Source organism: Budorcas taxicolor, chromosome 12 (assembly GCF_023091745.1).
Source record: "Budorcas taxicolor isolate Tak-1 chromosome 12, Takin1.1, whole genome shotgun sequence".
NCBI lineage: Eukaryota > Metazoa > Chordata > Mammalia > Artiodactyla > Bovidae > Budorcas > Budorcas taxicolor.
The window spans coordinates 33,013,215-33,032,335 of record NC_068921.1 but is presented as its reverse complement, the minus strand read 5'-3'; the positions used below and the strand labels follow the sequence as shown (position 1 = coordinate 33,032,335).

The following is a 19,121-nucleotide window of genomic DNA, read 5'->3' as shown; positions in this document are numbered from 1 at the left end:
GGTAAGATTATTTTATGGATAATCTTAGGAGTATTTTGAGAATTAAATGAATTATTTATGTAACAGGTACTTTGCATGGTGTCTGGTATGTAGTAAGTATGCAACCAATGTTAACTCCTATGGGGAGAAGGCAGATAGGATTGGGTGGGGGTGTGTGTCTCACCTGGCACTACAACACCATTTGGGTTCCTCTTTTTTATGTCTCCAAATTCCCGCCTAGCCTTTCTTTCTCTTTTAAAAAAGAAATTTAGTTCATTTTATTTTATTTTATTTTTTGGCCAAGCTGCCCTCGATGCAGGATTTTAGTTCCCTGACCAGTGATTGAACCCGTGCCCTTGGTCGTCAAAGCACAAAATCCTAACCATATAGGACTGCCCGGAAAGTCCTCCATCTAGCCTTTCAACTCCATCTCAAACCTCACATCCTTTACTCAAGATTTCCTTTTCTGAGCCTCTGACCTGGAGTGGCTCCACTCTCCCCTGTCACTCTGAACCAGGTTCCCTGAACATGCCTCCCTTCTGTCGGTTAATCGGGCACTTGTTTCACTCCTTTTGGGAACCATATGCCACAAAACTATGCCATGCCTTCCATGAATTATCTGAGTTGAATCACACGTTTTGAAGACAATCAGTTTGCCCTACAAAAATGCTACTTGGAATCTCCCGGCTGGGCACCTGTGAGATGCTGACCTTCACTGCTTTGTGGCAACTGTCCTTCACTTGTTGCTTCACACCTGTGAGGAAGATCGATTGCACATTCAAAACATGATCTTTTGGGGAAAAATATGACCTTTGGTTATGTGTAAAGTCTCACCGTTTCAACAAGTTCCACCATTAACTTTGTTTTCTGCAAGGTCAGTTGTAAGTAAGATTGCAGGTTGTCTGAAGAAGCCAGTATCTGGCACAAACTCACAAATGACTGGGATGGCGTCTCATTGCTGAGCACTGATGGTTGCCGTTCCAGGCACATTTTAACACGAGGAAGTGTGCTGATCAGTGTGAGGCTATATTGTTGGCCTGGAGTCAGCCACATTATATTTGGAGACGGAAAATGCTAAACTTGTTAGGGTTTTGTTTTAGACTCACCTCTACACATCTTGGCAAATAAACTGTAAATCATCTCCATCTAGACCATACTTGCTTCTCTAATGTTTTTGTCTTCTGTTTGCTGGGGAGCCACAGAATCTTAATTGGAGGATGGCATTGAAACCTGCCAGCAAGCTGGTGGGAATGCAAATTGGTGCAACCACTATGGAGAACAGTATGGAGGACCCTCAAAAAGCTAAAAATAGAATTATTGTATGATCCAGCAATCCCACTGCTGGGCGTATATCCAGACAAAACTATGATTTGAAAAGATGCATGCACCCCTATGTCCATAGCAGCACTATTCACAGTAACCAAGACATGGTAGCAACCTAAATGTCCATTGACAGACGAAGGAAGAAAATGTGGAACATATATATATACAGTGGAATACTACTCAGCCATAAAAAAGAACAGGGTAATGCCATTTGCAGCAACATGGATGGACCCAGGGATTATCATACTAAGTGAAGTCAGAAAGAGAAAGACCCATATGATATCACTTATAGGTGAAATCTAAAATGTGAAACAAATGCACGTATCTACAAAACAGAAACAAATAGGTATGAAAAGAGGCTTGTGGTTGCCAAGGGGGAGGGATGGGTTGGGAGTTTGGGATTAGCACATATAAGCTATTACATGTAGGGCAAGTAAACAACAAGGTCCTACTGTATATCATGAATATAGTGCTGTACCGTCATGGAAAAGAACATGAACAAGGAGCTACATACATGTACAACTTCTCACTTTGCTGTACAGTAGAAGCTAACACGTTACTATAAACCAACTATACTTCAATAAAATAAAAAGCAAAAAACAAAACCTGCCAGTGAGATGTGGTTGTCGAGGTGGGCACCTCTTTGCCTGAGGCTGTGTTAACCTCACACACTGATGTGAGGATGAGGGTTCAAGGCCTCATATCAAGGGTGTTTCATCTGGGGCAACCAGCCCTCCCACCTCCTCCTGCCCAAAGCCCATTGAAGGCTAAAACCCAACAGCAACGGGTGTTGTTGCCCTGGGCGTAGACCAGGTGCTCAGCAAATGCTTATAGATTGGTGGCCTGTGACATTTATTTAGTGTCACTTTAGGGAAGGCAGAGAGTAGAGTACAGCATGAGGAGCCTACAGATTTAATGGGATAAAGAATTTCTGAATTGGGCTAAAAGATTGGAGTCTGTAAAGCAGGCAAAGAAAATGAAGACATGAAGGGGAATAGCACAGGGCTTTGGGGCGTTATGGCCCATGGGTCCCTGTGTTGAGGCCTGAGCCCCACTTCTCTGAGTCACATCCAGGCAGTGGCATGCTGGGGTGATACAGAGGTGGTGGGAAGGGATCTGCCCTGACTTTGACCTGGGTCTTTGTTTTTCTGGAAGCATTCCACCTGGGCTCTTGGGACCCCTCTGTGCACGTGGGAGGAAGTAAAGCATGGATGAGTGGACAGACGGATGGACATTTGCTTAGTTTGAAAGCAAATCTGGAAAACTATGTAGGTCAAATGGGAAAAGTTGTTGGAAATGAGGGTGGATTATTTATTGATTCAGAAGACCTTTAGCTTCCAGATAGAATTGAAAAAATACAATAGAGATCATTCAAAGAGACAATGACTTCATTTGGAATCTGGTCCAGAGTTGGTCCATAAAGAAAACTGAGCACTAAAAAATTGATGCTTTTGAACTGTGGTGTTGGACAAGATTCTTGAGAGTCCCTTGGACTGCAAGGAGATCCAACCAGTCAATCCTAAAGGAAATCAGTCCTGAATATTCATTGGAAGGACTGATGCTGAAGCTGAAGTTCCAATACTTTGGCCATATGATGCAAAGAGCTGACTCATTAGAAAAGACCCTGATGCTGGGCAAGATGGAAGGCAGGAGGAGAAGGGGATGACAGAGGACGAGATGGTTGGATGGCATCACTGACTCAATGGACATGAGTGTGAGCAAGCTCCAGGAGATGGTGAAGGACCAGGAAGCCTGGCTTGCTGCAGTTCATGGGGTCGCACAGAGTTGGACACAACTGGATGACTAAACAACAAGAACTATCCCTAATGCATGGGGGCTGAGGAGCGGGGAGTAATAGATTCATGCAGTTGTAAATGTCAGATCTAAACACCCAATTCTAGGACAAGGAGGAGAGGCGGTGTGTGGACTCCAGGCAGAACGATGGGGAAGCACTAAACAAAGAGAGCCCCCAGTCCCAGAGCCTTGGGGCCTCAAGTCCTCTGTCCTGGTATCAGAACCATGTTTAACGGCACCTGCCTGACAATTCTCTCTATTTCAAAAAACCTGGAATTACAGAAAGACTGTGTGGCACTGTTGGTTTCCCCAGCCTGGCTGAGCCTGACCTCTTCTCCTGGTTTCCACTGAAAATTGAGTGAGAAACAGCTTTTACAGGGCTGTTATACTGCAATAATCTATAAGTCATTAACTGTAGCTATATTTAAGCCTGCCAGAATCAATCTCTAAGATCCCAGCAATTGTTATTGACATAAAGGCTAGTTCTGCAACAAATCCTTAAAAAACGATTCTAGATCTGGGACTGGGGATTGGCACTGCCCTCACCTTCCAATTCTACTTTGTTTCCTGGGGCTGGATGTAAACCGCACCCCTCCCCTTAATATCCTTCTTAAAAGACTCTGCCATTGGAGGGTGTTACAAGCAAGCCTGTGGTAGATCTTAGATATTTCGTATATACTTGGGCAGATATGAGATTAGAAACTGCTGAATACAGTATAAGCTGAAGCCAATGTCTTCCAGTTAGACTTTATGAATGATGCTGTGATGTGCTAAACTGTGTCTCCCCCAGTTTCAGGTATTGAAGTCCCAAACCCCAGTACTTCAAAATGTGTCTGTATTGGAAGATATAATCACTAAAGAGAGGGTTAAGTTGAATGAGCCCATTGGGGTGGGACTCTAATCCAAGATGACCCGTGTCTTTGTAAGAAGAGGATGAGACACCAGGGGGCTGGTGTATTTGTCACTGGAGCTAATATCCAGGATAAAAAGCAGGTGTGAATAGTGCTCATTTCTGATCAAGATTATAGTTTTTTTTTCCTATATTTTATATAGAAAATATATTTCTATATCTTAAAATTTTACAAATGAATTGGTTTGGTAATAGTGGGAGAAGAGTTAAAACAAAAGGCAACGATAATGAAAACACAACGCTGGCCAGCCAGAACACCTCTGCTGGGTGTATGTGGGTGTCCGGCTCCCATGCTGAGTTAATCCCAGATGGCAGGAGAGGAGCCCGGATGGCAAAGAGGGGGCAGGAGGCCTGGCTCCTGATGCAGCCGCCCCCTCAGCCTCTCCTCCCGCTTGGTGCCTTACAAGGATGGTTGTCCTCAGATTTTTACTTACCTAGCTCCATGTTCCTATCAGCAAAACATCTACCCTGTGAACCTTCAGGAACCCTCTCTGCATTCCAGGCGCCACTGTTTCTTCTGAGCCACTGAATTCTTTTTATTTAATCAACTTTGTGAGTCATTCTTCTTTAGGTTGGCAGCTAGGAAACTCAGAACCAAATAAATGGTCCACCTTTAGCTACTCTTTGTGATTTCACCCTCATCTCACAATCTCCAGGCCTCATGTGTTCGTTCTTCAATTTCCTCGTTAGTTTTTTTTTTTTTTTTTTAAGATTTATTTATTTATTTGTTTCTGGTTGCACTGGCTCTTTGGTGCTGCATGTGGTTTTTCTCTGGCTGTGGCTTGCAGGGCCTACTCATCGTTGTGGTGTGCAGGCTTCTCATTGTGGTGGCTTCTCTTGGTGCTGAGAATGGGCTCCAGGCACTCAGGTTTCAGTAGCTGTGGCACGTGGACTTAGGAGTTGCAGCTCCTGGGCTCTAGAGCACAGGCTTAGTTGCTCTAAGGGCTTAGTTGCTCCAAGGCATGTGGAATCTTCTCAAATCAGGGAACAAACCAGTGTCCCTTGCATTGCAAAGCTGAACCACCAGCGAAGCCCTCCTCATTAGTCTTTTTCCCTTGTTTTGTGGAATATATGTTATGACATCCTTTAAACCTTCTTTGTCATCATATAATGTGTAAGTAAATAATTTGGCTACATGAATAGGACCTGCCTCAGTTTGACTCCTGCCTCATTTCTGTATAACCTTTCCACACCTCTCTCCTATACCTACACTGATATGGGTGTGCACACATACACACACTTTATGTACATCAGCTTTCTGGGTCTGTCCAGAGTTAACAGTAATATTTACCTGAATTCACCATACACCCTGGTACCTTTTCTTTGCATCAACTTTGCCTACTGGTGGCTCTTTGCTTGAGCTTACTGATTCCTGCTAATCCTGAGTCTCCTCCTCAAGAAGACTTCTTGCATCAGTTTCCCTTTTTCAGCCTCTCTGCTTAAGATGCTTCTCATAGAACCTTCTGGAAGTGCATGCACATTAACTGCCATAGTCCGCTTGCTTCTCCTGATATTCTCAACTAAACTGCAAATTCCTCAGCAGCTGAGACTTTTAATTTTTTGAACATTTTCATAAAGTGCAAGTAAAATGCTCCCGACTCTTGTCCACATTGGAAAGAGTGACAAAATAGAAACCAGCAAGGACAGCTCAGAGAACGGACCTTTGTTTGGGTGAATTAAGATAGTCTGTGTAGGTTTGGTGAAGTCATTCAGTCTTTCGTCAGTGTCAATCAATGACGCTAGCTATAATTGCTTGATTTCCCCTGGAGAGTAAGGTTTCACTCTATTAATAGCTGTCATAATAGATCACTTGGTTTAACACACACTGACCTCATATTCAGTTTTGCAGAGAGATGGGTCAGGTTTTCAGATTCTAAAAAGTCAACTTCTGTGCCTGTATATAATATATACATACATATGCTGCTGCTGCTAAGTTGCTTCAGTCGTGTCCGACTCTGTGTGACGCCAGGGACGGCAGCCCACCAGGCTCCCCCGTCCCTGGGATTCTCCAGGCAAGAACACTGGAGTGGGTTGCCATTTCCTTCTCCAATGCATGAAAGTGAAAAGTGAAAGTGAAGTCACTCAATCGTGCCCGATTCTTAGTGACCCCATGGACTGCAGCCTACCAGGGTCCTTCATCCATGGGATTTTCCAGGCAAGAGTACTGGAGTGGGGTGCCATTGCCTTCTCCAATACATACATATATATATGTTTAATTGAAGTATAGTTGACTTACAATGCTGTGTTAGTTTCTGGTGTACAGCAAAGTCATTCAGTTACACATATACAAGTTCCCTGTGCTGTATAGGAGGACTTCATTGTTCATCTATGCACCAATGTATTTTTTTTAATTGCCTTTTTTTTCTGTTTTTCCTCTTGCAGAAAGGAACTACTGAGTAAATGGTATAGATAGGTTTTATTTGTTATTTATTTTTTTGGCCTCACCGCGAGGCATGCAGTTTCCTTATTCCCCAACCAGGGACCGAACCAGCAGCCCCTGCAGGGGAAGCGCATTGTTAACCATTGGACCTCCAGGGAGTCCTTACACCAGTGTATTTTTGATTGTAGATTTCTATCTTTTCGATCTATACAGGACCCAGTGAATTTCCTTAGTGTTCACTGTGAAATTCCAGATATGTCTTCCAGCCTGCCCTTTCTCCAGCCTCCTCTGTTTATACTAACATCCTCCTGGCTTCCCCAGAAACTTGAAACCTTGACTCGATCCCTGACATCTTAACCTCTTCTCTTCCTCCTTCCAGACCAGGGCTAAACTCTGAGGGCCAGACCACTGTCCACACCCCACACCTGCCATTCCTCTCTGTTCCCTCTGCTGTGCAACCTCTGAATCCTTGTTACCTGTCACAGCTGTGAGAACTCAATAACTCACCTCTGACCCCTCCTCTCCAACCCACCTCCCCTCCACAGGACAGAAGTCCTCCCGAAGCGCAAGTCCTTTCAACCCTTCCCTGGGTTGCTGGCCAGTTTGCTCACTCGCACATGTGGCTAGACAGACCGACTGCCTCCAGTGGGTCCTCGCCATCTATGCAGTGATGTCTGAATTTCTTAGCAAGACCTTAATGACCCAATGGAGATAAGGCCTAATCTCTTCCTCTGGCTTCTCCACCACTTCTGCCCATTTCTTCCCAACTCTGCTGTTTCCAAAATGACATCTACCCTTGAAGGTTCAACTTGAACGTTATCTCTTACATGCTTCCACTTGAATGAATCTATATACCCCTCTACAATGTTCCAGTGGAATTTAATTTATAACTGACTTCTCCCCTAGAACTAACTACCTTTCTTCCTTGACTTTCAAGGTTTGAAGTTGATAACACGCCTGGGTTTCCCTCCCAAGATGCCGCTCGTGGGCAGGAAGGAACATGACTCTTGGCTTGCCATCCTTCAGAACACCTTGCAACTTACATCTCCTTTTAGGTAGGTTGTTGAATATCATTAGTGCTTTGCAGTAACTAAGAAGACTTGATGATTGTTTATGAGTAGTGAGGGCTAGTGAACGTGATGTGGGAATCACAAAGAGGGGGAAAAAACACAGCCTTTCCACCTAGGATGACTCAGACTGGCAGCTAAGGCAATTAGGACATCTTCTGAGGTTTATTAAAATAAAAATCCTCTATAACCCCAGGCAAGATATTTAACTTCCTTGAGCCTCCCATGCCTCATCTGTCAAATATCTTACCTTCAAGGGCTTTTCTAGGGAAAAATATATTTTTTAAAACACCCAAATCTGTTAAGATCTTTTGGGTCTCCAGCACTGCAGGCAGATTCTTTACCATCTGAGCCACCAAGGAAGCCCTTAAATTTTATAGGAAAAGCTATTGCATCATAACACACATATAAATGGGTTTGCAATGGTTAACTGGCAAAACTCCCAGCTCTGATGGTCAAAGGGAGCATCTGGAAATGAAGGCACATCCCTCAGGTAGCATCTGCCTGGGAGCCAGTTGCTTCCTGTTAAGGACCCAATGTCTTATTTAACTCGACCTCACAGATTTGGAAATGGCCCCAGCAGCTCTAGCTGGTCACTGTGCAGTCTGCAGTGCACAAGAGAGCTGTAAACTTGTTTCAGGAGCAAATTAGGCACAGTAATAACCTGAGCAGTAAAATGAAGACTGTCGTTTAATAACTGAATTTGAAACAAGCGCTCTTCAGTTTTTGTGATGATACGAAAATACGGTGCACGTGGATCTATTAATAAAAGAAGCACCCATCCTAGCTACGGATTAACACATTCCCTATGAGTCTAATTGGACCAGCCTGTACCCTCAGCAATATCAACTACAGGGTTGATAAAAGAAAAAAAAAAAAAAAAACCCTCCTTATTGCAATACCCAGGTCCATCCTGTACCCTACTTCCTGCTTGTTTAAATACTTGCCATTAACTTGAGTCCACATCATAGGTTTGGTTCAGGCATTTCCAAGTAACTCTTTTGCGTTGTTTGTAAAATACTGACTTAAGACAGGATTCCTTCAGGTGGTGAAGGGAATAGAGCTGATAAATCGAGTGTCGTCTGGACAGAGAGAGGGTGGAGAAGAGGAATAATTAACATTTCCTGAACACTGGCAAGGGTACAACCACTTTTTTAAAATTTATTTTTATTTTATGCTTTACGTTTTCTTGAGTCAGCTGTGAGTATACATAGGGGAGGCAGGTTCAAGAGGGAGGGGACACATGTATACTTAGGGTACAATCATTTTTTTAAGTTATTCATTTTTGGTTGCACTGAGTGTGCGCTTTCTCTAGTTGCAGAGATCTGGGGCTACTCTTTTGTTGAGGTGCGTGGGCTTCTCATTGCCCGGGCTTTTCTCTGTGCAGAGCACAGACTCTAGTGTGCATGGGCTTCACTAGTTGGGGCTCCAGAGTACAGGACAGGCTCAGTAACCATGGTGCATAGGCTCAGTTGCCCCTTGGCTTGTGGGATCTTCCTGGACCAGGGATCAAACCAGAGTCCTTTGCCTTGCAAGGCAGATTCTTAACCACTGGACCACCAGTGAAGCTGGTACAACCACTTTTATGCACATTTTATATGAGGCAACTGGGGCTCAGAAACATGGTTACTGCCCTGAGTGAATGGGGTTCAGGAGTGCAGGTCCCAAGTGGTTAATTCCGGAACTCACACCCTTTGCAGCCCATCCCTGCTGCCTCTGCAGGCTTCAGGGCCCAGAGTGAGCCCACAACAAATGGCTTCTAGTTATGGCCCGTGCTTCTCTTTCGGGAACGCATTTGGCAGCCAGGTAACTTCAGATCCACGTGCTTTCCCTGCAGCATTGTCAGACTGTGAGGCTAGCAGACGAGGGTCAGGAGAAGGTGACCAGGGCCATGGGGCTGGGGCAGCACTGGAGCAGGTGGGAGCCACAGGCCATGCGTGGCCAGGCTGCCCACCACCCGGACACCTTCACCCTCCCTGCTCCACTGCTGTCAGCTTCATGGCCTTCATGGGGGATGGAAGCCTGCTTTCCACCCACTCACCATGGAAATGTCTAAGCCCATTGCCTCGGAGCCCTCTGCCCTTAAGTGCTCCGTGGATCTCTAGGATGTGAGTTACTCCTCTGCTGTCATGAAATCCATTCAACAAGCATTAGTTCAATGCCTAGCATGTGGAGGGGCCTGGGATTCAAGACATAAGAATGAGCTGCTGCCCTCTAGGGATTCCCTGGTGGGGGCCAGTGAAGTAGCTGCGGGAGGAAAGGAAGGTGAAGGGGTACACAGGTGAGCACAGAGGCGGAGGTGAATAAGCGCCAGAAGGATCCAGAGAGGGTGACATCGAGCTGCCTGTGACAGGCGAGCTTCCCAGGGGCAGAAGGGAAGGGCACCACGAGTATCAGATAGCCCAGGCATGCGGGCGAGTGCAGGATGCTTTAGGAAAACCAGATGGAGCCAGAAAATGATTTGACTTAATCTTGTAGACAGTTGGCGCCTCAGAAGGTTTGTGAGCAGTGAAGAGATACAATCAGATTCATAGGAATTTTAAAAACCACCCACAAAATTGTGTAAAGACAGAAAGGGACTGAAGCCAGGGGACCAGTATCAGAAATACTTCTGTCACACTACAGAAGGCGGTGGCAGTGACCTCAGCTTGCATAGTGGCACTTGGAAAGAAGGGCAGGGGACAGATGGCAGAAGTACTGGATGTGGTCTTGGAAGAGTGTGTGCACGTGGCAATTTTCACCATTGTCCTGGTTCACTGGAAAAACAGCTTTAGCACTAAAATATCACCCCAGGTAAATGACATAATTTCTCCATGTCCATCTGTAAAATGGACATAATTCCATGTACTGAACAAGATGTTATAAATGTTAAGGATAACAAGCACATCACACTGCAAATAATGAACTGTCAATACATGTTAGTTATTATCACCGTACGTAATTCCCCTCACTTGAAAATAAGGTTGATATCAATATACCGCCCTGTTCTCACAAGATAATTGAGCTAATATTCCAATGTAAGATAAAGTGCTTCATTTTTCTGGGGGTAGATTTTATTCTTGTGAGATATGGGCACGTAGATATGTGTATTTATCTCACTGTAGTGTCAAGATAAAAATAGATACTATCCTTCAACAGAAAGCTAGCGTAAGTGAAGCATGTTTATAAAGATTTATGTATGGAGCTACATTAACTCTTGAGAACTGAGGTATTTATAGTCATTATTACACTTCATTCTGAGAACAAGGACAGATGAACATGTCAAAAGTGTTGACAATTATTGTGCTCTTCTAATTTGTTTTCTTACATATTCTAATCATGTTCTTTTAATTAGTAACCACTCTCATTCCTTGGCTTAGCACAAAGAGAGACTGAACTCACTTCCTAATGCAAAACAGTTTGTAATTTTTATGTAAGATGACATACTCTTAAGTAAAAAGAATGACAATTGTTTTTTCACTAAGGACTTGATAATCATAAAGAGAACTTAAGCACATCACCAAGCAAGTATCACATTTATAAAGAGTCTCACAAAATGACGGTGTTATCACTCTCAGATTCGTCTGATTCAAACTAAAGAGGACACTAAAACTGCCTACATTTTAACTTTGGGAATTTATCCAAGAATTTGATCAGCAAGGGTAAAGAGAAACGAAGATGGCACATTTCAAAAACTTTGAAGAATATAGCTGTGAGGATCTCATTAGGAATATACTTGAGAGCTTGTTCGGCTGTCCCGATAATAACACTGGGCAGCGTGTATTCGGCTCACTGGTGGGCACAGCCCTGGCTGCACCACGTGCTCCACACACATCGTTTCATGGAACGGAAACGGCTGATCGCCTCACATCACCAGGATTCTCTTCAGCACGATGCTTTATCATCACCTCCAGTGCTCCCAAACTTAATTTTACTGCTTCAGCAGCATTTCAGTTCCTCGGGATAAGGGCACTGTAGATCCGGTTGGACAAATATTTACAGGGGAAAAAAAAGGAAATGATGAAGTCTTGAGTAGTTAATGGTGCCTAGTCTCCATGAGCCCATCTTGTAGAACAATCAAGATGTTTTTGTTCCTGGAGATACATGCTGAAGTATTAAGGGTAGAGTGTCTGGGTATCTGCAATTCACTTTCGGTGGTTGAATGGAAAAAAAGTCACGCGTGCTGAGAGAGAGACAGAGATAGACGGAGATAGATAAAACTGGAGGCAGTTCAGCGAGGGAGAGAGAGACTGATAAAGACTGAAAAAAAAATGTGGCAGTGGGCAGACAATCGGTGAATCTTTTACCAAGAACTAAATCTAAAACAACAAAAAACTACATGTGAAGAATTTTTTAAGATCTAGCAGTAGTTGAAGGGCAATAGAATTTGTCTGTGAATGCATTCAAAGTCCATAAATAAAACAAAGGTGACTCCTTCAAAGCAAATTTTTTCTTTTTATTATGATAGCTTCATTATATTGACATCATTATATTAACTATGGTTCCCTCTTTTTTTTAATGATTAATAGACTTTATTCTTTAGCACAGTTTTAGATTCCCATGATAAGTGGGCGACAGTACATAGAGGACAGTAGATAGAGGGCCAGACATCCACCACCCGCACCCCTCCCCACCCGACCCCCCACATGATTTCTACTACTAATAATATCTTTTAGCATGGTTACAATGAATGAACCAATACTGATATATTTTTATTAATTAAAGTGTGTGGTTTACAGGATATTTCACTTTTGTGTTATACATTGGGTTGTACATTCTATAATGTACATTATATATATATATATAATGTGTCTACCAAACTATAATATACAGAGCAGTCTCACTATCCTAAAAATCCTGTGTTCTGCCTATACATCCCATCCTCCTGCTAACCCCTGGCAACCACTGATCTTTTTTACTGTCTCTATAGTTTTGCCTTTTCCAGAATGTCATATAGTTGGAATCATACAGTATATAGCCTGGCTTCTCTCATTTAGCAATACTGTATGTATTTCAGATTTGTCTGCATCTTTTCATGGCTTGAAAGCTCATTTCTTTTTTATCATTGAATAACATCCCATTGTCTGGATGTACCACTTTGTTTATCCATTCACCTACAGAAGGACATCTTGGTTGTTTCCAGTGTTTGTGAATGTAAATAAACGTGTGGATGCAGGTTCTTTGTCTCAACTTATCTAGGTAAATACTAATGGGCTCAAATGCTGGATCATGTGGTGAGACTCTGCTTGAGTGAGTGAGTGAGTGAAGTCGCTCAGTCGTGTCCGACTCTTTGCGACCCCGTGGACTGTAGCCTACCAGGCACCTATGTCCTTAGCTTTGTGGAAAATTACCATGCTGTCTTCCAAGATGGCTTCACCATTCTGCATTCCCACGAGCAGGGAATGAGCGTTCCTGGTGCTCTGCATCCTTTCCAGGTTTGGTATTATTAGTTTTTTGGATTTTAGCCATTCTAGAGGATATGCTGTAGTATTTCATTGTTTAACTTACAGGTCTCTGACATGTAATGAATATTGCCCTCTCTATTTTGATGAGGAGTCTCTTCAGACCTTTTGCTCACTATTACACTGGGCTGTTTGTTTTCTTACTGAGATTTGAATGACTTTTTTAGAAAAGTGGGTCATCTCATGAATAAATAAAGAAGAGTGAGGAAAGAGACTGGGTAACCATGGCAGAAACTACATTCGCCTTTTCCCTCACTATCAGAGCCCTAACACTGGTGCAGACAAGGTCCGTGGCTTACATTATTTAGCATTTTAGATTCTTTGGCATCCAGGGGCGGTCAGTGAGACACGTCTGGCCAATCAGAAGCAGGCAGAAGGTGGTGGTTGGCACCTCCCAGAAAGATCGTTAAGGGGAAGATTCAGTTGGCAGTCATCTCTTTGCTCTTGCGTCCTTTGCTCGTCCCCCTACCATTTTCCCGAGTATGAGACAACGTCCAGAGGGGAGCAGGCACATGTGAGATGAAGACAGAGTCACGTGTCAAGGACAGCAGAGACAAGGGGAGAAGGAGGCTGACACTCACTGACCCCCTGGAGCTGAGGCAGAAGCCCCAGGCTGACTCCAGACTTGCTACTACGTGGTTAAGAAACACTCCCTCTTATACACTTGACTCAAGTTTCTGTTACAGGCAACCAGCTGACTCCTGATTTGGCAACATTTTTCAAGCTCTGTTAAGTGTGAGGCATTAGCTCCTTACTGAAAGTGCTCTGAGAAATTTTATCTGAAGGACTGGTTCACAGAAGTACTATATTTGAAGAAAATTTTCTGCATTATGGACACACTAGGGTAGGGTTATATTTACTGAATGTTCCAGCACTACTCTAGACATTATTCAGTGAGGAAACAGGAGTAGAAAGTAAGTGCCTTTCCCTCACGGGATTAACCATCTAATGTGAGATCAGACCAACTTCGAGGAGACAACCCTGCACATATCAGTTCAGTTCAGTTCAGTCACTCAGTCGTGTCCAACTCTTTGCCACCCCATGAATCGCAGCACGCCAGGCCTCCCTGTCCATCACCAACTCCCAGAGTTCACTCAGACTCACATCCATCGAGTCTGTGATGCCATCCAGCCATCTCATCCTCTGTCGTCCCCTTCTCCTCCTGCCCCCAATCCCTCCCAGCATCAGAGTCTTTTCCAATGAGTCAACTCTTCGCATGAGGTGGCCAAAGTACTGGAGTTTCAGCTTTAGCATCATTCCTTCCAAAGAAATCCCAGGGTTGATCTCCTTCAGAATGGACTGGTTGGATCTCCTTGTAGTCCAAGGGACTCTCAAGAGTCTTCTCCAACAGCACAGTTCAAAAGCATCAATTCTTCGATAATTAAGGGCTAAGAGAAGGTGTAAATTAAGTGTAGCAGCACTTTATATACGGTGGTGGGGGGTGGTCACTGAAGCCAGGAGGAGAAAGGCAAATGCGATTAGCAGCCCCGAAAACACACTCTGGGTAATCTATGCCTTCATGTTTTTGAATTCTAAATCAATGACCTAAATATAGACATGGAAGCTACTCCCCTGTGTAAGTGAAGACAGAATGAAGAAAAAACATTTTAACTTGAATGCCAATTCAGCTTTGAATTGAGCAGAAATTTATCACTCGGGTATTAATACTTCAAATACAGAGCACTGTGATAATTCACTAATATCCTGTTTACCTTATGAATGACCAGAATATTTCATGTTGCCATGATATGGAAACTAAATATACGTCACCTTAAAACGGAGCTTCAAAAACCCTTCCTTTGGAAGTAATGTAGGTTAATAGATTACACATAAAGAGGGGTGCATGCTTTTTCTTCTGCATTTCCAGTGCTGCAAACATTGCTAAAATTGTTATCAACTATTATGCATTTTTCTTAGCATGTAGTTGCTGTTACCAGCAAGATGAGATGTGGGTAGTTACCACATGTCTGTAAAGACAACCTGAGTTAGTTTTTCTAGAACTCTTTACTGGGATTTGAACTTGGGATTTAGTGATCTTACTGGTAAATCAAAAGAATAAAGCTGTTGTTCAGTTGCCAGGTCATGTCTGGGTCTTTGCAACCCCATGGGCTGTATCAACGCCAGGCTTCCCTGCTGCTGCTGCTGCTAAGTCGCTTCAGTCGTGTCCGACTCTGTGCGATCCCATAGACGGCAGTGCACCAGGCTCCTCTGTCCCTGGGATTCTCCAGGCAAGAATACTGGAGTGGGTTGCCATTTCCTTCTCCAATGCATGCATGCATGCCAAGTCGCTTCAGTTGTGTCTGACTCTGTCAGACTTCATGGACAGCAGCCCACCAGGCTCCTCCATCCACAGGATTCTCCAGGCAAGAATACTGGAGTGAGTTGCCATTTCCTTCTCCCAGGCCACCCTGTCCTCTACCATCTCCTGGATTTTGCCCAAGTTCATGTCCATTGCATTGGTACTGCCATCCAACCATCCCATCCTCTGTCGCCCTGTTCTCCTCCTGCCTTCAATCTTCCCCAGCATCAGGGTCTTTTCCAATGAGTCAGCTCTTTGCATCAGGTGGCCCAAGTATTGGAGCTTGAGCTTCAGCTGAAGTTCCCCTTAACGATGAGTATTCAGGGTTGATTTCTTTTAAAATTGACTGGTTTGATCTCCTTGCTGTCCAGGGACTCTCAAGAGTCTTCTCCAGCACCACAGTTCAAAAGCATCAATTCTTTGGCGCTCTGCCTTCTTTATGGTCCAGCTCTCACAGCTGTATGTGACTACCTGAAAGACCATAGCCTTGACTATAGGGACTTCTGTCGGCAAAGTGATGTCTTTGCTTTTTAACACACTGTCTAGGTTTGTCATAGCTTTCCTGCCAAGAAGCAATCGTCTTCTAATTTCATGGCTGCAGCCACCATCCACAGTGGTTTTAGAGCCCAAGCAGAGGAAATCTGTCACTGCTTCCACCTTTCCCCCTTTTATTTGCCATGAAATGATGGGGCCAGTTGCTACGAGCTTAGTTTTTTTAATATTTAGTTTTAAGCCTCCTTTTTCAGTTTCCTTCACCCTCATCAAGAGGTTCTTTAGTTCCTTTCGCTTTCTGCCATTAGAGTGGTATCATCCATATATCTGAAGTTGTTGCTCTCTCTCCCTGCGAGCTTGATTCCATCTTTTAACTCATCCAGCCCTGCATTTCTCATGATGTGCTCAGTGCATAAGTTAAAAAACAGGGTGACAATAAACAGTCTATCATACTCCTTTCTGAGTCAGTTGTTCCATACAAGGTTTTAACTATTGCTTCTTGACCGGCACACAGGTTTCTCAGGAGGCAGGTAAGACGGTCTGATATTCCCATCTCTTTAAGAGTCTTCCACTGTTTGTTATGATCCACACATCCTTCAAGACCTGGGAGAACATAATTGGCTCTCTCTCTCTCTTTGTCTTTCTTTCCTCCCTTTTCCTCCCCTCTTCTTTCCTTTCCTTTCCTTAGGTTTACCCCTAAGTCATTAAGTCCCACTGCCAGGGGGCTTGGCTGAGTACCCCGCGTTTAATAGATACTGTGGATTCTCTCACATTTGGAAAGAGGGAGACTGGAGTTGGGGGAATAAGAAGGGAAAACATCTGCAGAGGGAGATGAGAAGGCTCTGCAGGGAGGCCGGTAAAGGATTTGAGAAGGGCATAAGACCAACCGCGGGCACGGCTCTAATCCTCTCAGGGCGGGCAGCCCTCAACTCTGCAGCACGCAGGTACATGCATCTCTGTCTGCAAGATCCCTCCAAGCCCGACAAGGTTCGGGTAGGGGAGGACACCCGAAGGGACTGCAGTGCGCCCATCATAAGCGGAAAGGATGCGCGGCCCCCACACTAAACTCTGTCCGAAGCGTCCTCACCTGTCCACCCCACAGCGGGAAGGACTCAGGTCAGAGCCTCATCCCCAAGCTCGGGGCGGAGGACCAAGGCTGAGAGCCACCTCCTCCGCAATGCCCCTCCCCTCGGCGCAGACACGCCGCGCTCCTGCCGCGCCCCCATTGGCCGAGGCGCCCGCCAATCCAAGAGCCGCGGCCGGTGAGCGGGCTCTGGTTGGTGGAGCCGACGCCGGGCCCCACCCCGCTCCGCCGGGCCCCCCGCAGGGAGGGGGCGTGGCCGCGGCCGTGGCCGGGCCGGAGGCGGCGTCGCCGGCGCCGCTGCGCGCGGGGCGGTGCGGGGCGGCGCGGGGCGGCGCGGGAGGTGCGGGGCGGCGGCGGCGGGACCATGGAGCTGGGGGCGCGGACCGGTGAGTGCGCGCTGCGGCCGGCCGGCTGTCTGTCCCCGGCCTCGATCCCTGCCGGCTCCGGGCCGGGCGGAGGCGGGCCCCCGCAGCCCCGCGGCCAAGTGAACTTGCTGCATCGCCCGGGCGCCTGGGCGATTGGCGGGGCCCAGTGCGGCCCGGCGCATCCTCCCCGCCGACTTCCCGCGGTCGCTCTGCGGCCCTTGGCCCCGGTACGCGCTTCCCGGCCGCAGGGCGGGCGCCCGGGCCTCGGCCCGCGCCGCACACAGGAGCGCGGGGCTGCCCAGCGCCCGGGAACCTCGCGTCCCTCCGGGCTGCGCGCGCCCTCGCCGCATCTTGGCCCCGTCCCCGCGTGCCCGCCGCCCGCGGTCCGGCCCTCTCCGCTCGGCTCGGCCCTCCCCCTGTGCTGCGGGAACCCGAGGTCAGGGTCCCGGCCTTGGCCTTCGGGCTGGGCTCCGGGAAGGGGTCGGCAGCCCACGAGCGGCGCGCTGCGGGGCCGCGGGGCTGCGGGGTCGCTGGGCAGGGATGCGTCCTCCGGGGAGACTCTCCCGGCGGGGCCCGGGGCTTCGGCCGGGGGGGAAAGCCTTTGCCTCTCTCGGTGTGCCGGCTCACGGGCAATGGCGATTTCTTCTTGGTTCAGTCTCTGCAAGGGAGAGTTCCCTGGTGGAGAGCAGAGTTCTTAATTATTAAGAAACTCAGCCGTGGGCTTAAGGGATGAATGGAACATCTCATTTCTTAGCTGCTATTGGGCGGAATAGGAATTCTTTCTCATTTGGGGGTGAATTTTAAATACCCAGTCACTACTAGCAATAATTACTAAGTTTTTAAAAGCTGACACTTTAAAAGGTCTGCTTTAGCTTTTGAAGTGCTTCAAATCAAGTGTCTCGTGGGGCAGGAGATACTAACTTAAGAACTGGAATCCACATTTTTTTAAGGGGAGGAGCCAGCCATTAGAAGTGTTTTGCATCTTAAAAAAAAAAAATGAGGTTTCCCAAAAGTTGAAAATGTCTGCTTCTTTATCGAAATTAGGTTCAAAGTGTTATAATTGACTTAGATTTCTTTTGCCTCTAGGGCAAATTCCGTTGAAGGTTGGTTGCTTCTTTTTGTATCTGCTTCACCCAACTTTCCTTTTCTAGCCGTGAAACAATGCGGAGGTTCTTGAAAGCTAGTTCTTTTTATCTGCTGGAGAGGTTAAACAAAAGGAAGCCGGCCTGGTCTTTCCCATAGGCAGCTCTCATTGTGTGTCTGGGCTCCTTTCTAAGAACAGCCACAGTCAGACTCATTTTTCTTCATTTTTAAAGACCTTCTTAATTTATATTCATGAGAGTTGTGTCTTTTCAGACGTTTCGAGCTCACTAGGTTGGAAAGTTTGGTTGGCTTTATGTAGTTACCATCTGACCTGTAGTCTCTGTTTTCTTACCACAGTGAAAAGCTTGTTCTAGAACTATCTACTTATAAAAATTGTTCCTGCCCTTCTGGTTGCTGACCTGAAGTTGCATTATAGCATCGTTTTCTCTGTCTGTCTCAGATTTATTGACCAAATAGTCAATGATGTTCTACACTGTTTTTACAAATTCTGAATATAAAGGTAGAAAAACACACTTTGCTGAGCAGTCCTGCCAGCATTAGCACGTCCCTCCTCTTAAGTGTGCGCATCCCTCTTCTACAAGTGTGCCCTTGTAGGTGGGCTTTACCCTTCTTCCTGTGGGGACCTGCATGTGACAAGGAACTTTTTGGTTATTGGAACATTTTGATTGAAACAGTTGCCTGTTTCAAGTGTTCAGAGTTATCTGAGCTCCTGGGCCACTGCTGATGATCTTTCAGAGTGCCCAGAACTGTCTCGGAAGGATAGCTATTTGAGATTGTGTTTTCCAGGCATAGGTGACTGTCATTCCTTATATTTTCTTGGGAGCACCTCCACATGGCTGGACAGACCACAAATGCTCAACTTCTCTTTTCCATCCTTGTTTCT

The 19,121-nt window shown here is 45.8% G+C and overlaps 1 protein-coding gene across 1 annotated transcript in view; it reads left to right on the top strand.

Annotated features, from left to right (window-relative positions):
- Window positions 1-17,135: 17,135 nt before the first annotated feature.
- The window catches only part of WASF3 (WASP family member 3), a 76,084-nt gene continuing 74,098 nt past the window's right edge, over window positions 17,136-19,121 (top strand). Inside the window, exon 1 of the mRNA XM_052649969.1 lies at window positions 17,136-17,155. The gene's annotated coding sequence lies outside the window, so the exon portion shown is untranslated. The remainder of the gene's footprint in view (window positions 17,156-19,121) is intronic.